Source organism: Lactuca sativa, chromosome 5, assembly GCF_002870075.4.
Source record: "Lactuca sativa cultivar Salinas chromosome 5, Lsat_Salinas_v11, whole genome shotgun sequence".
Lineage (NCBI taxonomy): Eukaryota > Viridiplantae > Streptophyta > Magnoliopsida > Asterales > Asteraceae > Lactuca > Lactuca sativa.
The window spans coordinates 65531592-65533938 of NC_056627.2; the positions used below are offsets into that span (position 1 = coordinate 65531592).

The 2347-nt window shown below is 42.3% G+C and overlaps 1 non-coding gene across 1 annotated transcript; it reads right to left on the bottom strand.

The window, feature by feature from the left end:
- Positions 1-1015: 1015 nt before the first annotated feature.
- LOC111910604 (small nucleolar RNA R71) lies at positions 1016-1122 on the bottom strand. Its single transcript, XR_002856584.1, has one exon. It is a non-coding gene; the product is annotated as a small nucleolar RNA R71 (small nucleolar RNA).
- Between the last annotated feature and the right edge of the window lie 1225 nt (positions 1123-2347).

Genomic DNA, 2347 nt, shown 5'->3' on the forward strand with positions numbered 1-2347 from the left:
TAGGTGCATTTTAGTTAGTAAGTGAGTTACGTTATAAATTATAAAATTAGTGGGTACTTTTGTGCACATCAAGTTTTTGGCGCCGTTGCCGGGGAACCGCTTAGTTAATTACTGATTTATTTGCTTTAAATTAATCGATCCTTTTTGTGGGGTATAACCTGAAAGGAGTTATTTTTCAGTTTCATTTTTTTATGGCATTACAGAACTCACGACATGAGCGTTATAGGCTCACGACGTGAATCATGTGATTCCTCGTTTTCTTAGTTTAGTTTTTCTTTCTTAGTTCAGTTTTATGTTTTTTTTTATCTTGTTTATATTGCAGGAGTTAATGACCACGGGCTCTAACACACCTTTGGTGCCACCTCTTGAAGATCCAGAGTCCACCCTTCACAAAAAGAAAGATAAGAACATGAAAGAAGATCAAACACCAAAGAAGACGCCCTTACAAGAACTCAAGTCAGTGTTCTCAAAGAAGTCGGGAAAGAAAACGGAAGAATCGAGTTCATCTTCAAAGGACAAGAACAAGGTTGAAGACTTAGATCAAATACCTATCCCGAACGAATCTGAATACGAATCTGAAGCCAAGTTTGTACTTTATACAAGTGAACCCGAGAACGAGCTAAGAAACGAGATGGCGAATATTGAAGAAATGTCCATGGGAGCTTACAGAAAGAGAATTAGAGATGATGTTGGTCTAGGTTTAGTACAACCTGCCATACCTGCCACTTCCACATTCGAGCTGAAAGGACATATCCTTTCTGCACTGAAGGATATCCCATTCTATGGAAAAGACCATGAGGATGCGTTTAAGCATTTAGATGAAGTCAACGACATTACTGATTATTTCAATGTCCTGAATGTGAATAGAGATACCATCTTGCAAAGGATGCTTCCTGCTACTTTTAAGGGAGTTGCTAAGGATTGGTTAAAAGAACTACCACCTGGTACAATCACTACTTGGGCTCAAATGTGTGAGCAGTTTCTAGACCAATTCTGTCCACCAACCAAGATAGCTTAACTCAAGAAGGCAATAGCCAATTTTGAGCAAAACCCGGGGGAGTCACTTTACAAGGCTTGGGAGCGCTACAAGGGGTTGTTAAGGAATTGTCCTCAACATGACCTTAACATTTAACAAGAAGTGTCCATATTCTATGACGGGGTCAATGTAATGACAAGGCAACTCCTTGATTCTCAAGGAACACTTACAAAGAAAAATTTGGGTGAAGTCAAGGAATTAGTTGAAGAATTTGCAAAGCATTCTCGTCAATACCACAATTGTAACAACGGAAATTTTAAAACAAAATTTTCATTTCTAAAAATGTATTTTCATCCAACATAAGGCATAGATATCCAATGTATCATGTCATAATACAAATCATATAAATCCCAAGATCATAAGTCCTCCATCAGTGTGTACCGATCACGCCGGTGCCTTCCCACGGTCCTCACTAGTACCTGAAACACATACACAACAACTGTAAGCATAAATGCTTAGTGAGTTCCCCAAAATAGAACTTACGCACATATGCCTTTCCAGGCCCTAGCCTTCCGGTCCATGTGTCTCAGGGGACTTCCGTCCCTGCTGGGTAAACCTTCCGGTCCTACCCACGCCAACCTTACGGTCCACATTATAACGCCTTCCGAACCATAACATATTCGCCTTCCGGCCCATAACATAATGCCTTCCGGCCCATATCAAGCATATCATACATAGCACATATAACAATTAACTTATCACATATAGCACATATGACTCATACCATATCCGACCTTCCGGTCACACAGTCAATCCCTTCCGGGTACAGTATAGTGAGAAGACTCACCTCGTGAATATCGATAGTTAGCAAATCCCGGAATCGCTCGTGCTCGATCCTCCGAGCTACAATCCCTCTATAACATCATATGTCTCTTATTAACACTTTTACCACTAAATTTGACTACCCCTCTCAAGTCAACACTAGTCAACGGTCAACTTTGACCGGACTCGGCGAGTGCACTAGGGCAACTCGGCGAGTCTAGGCGTTTTCACCAACTCCCTAGGATTCCCTTTTTACACGTCGAGTACTTCCCTGACTCGACGAGTTCCACCTGGAAGAATCGCGGGGCCACCCCGACTCAACTCGCCGAGTTTCAAGAACAACTCGGCGAGTCCCAGTTCGACTCAGTCCACCTGACAACCCTTTCTAACTTGCCGTGACTCACTGAGTCAACTCACGATTCGACAGGATCATTCTAAGGGCAATCTTCAAGCTACTCGCCGAGTCTGTTCATCGGACTCGGCGAGTCCATGCCATGCAACCACTCAAACTTGTTTCTAAGGTCAGATCTGCTCCAACAATTCATAGAT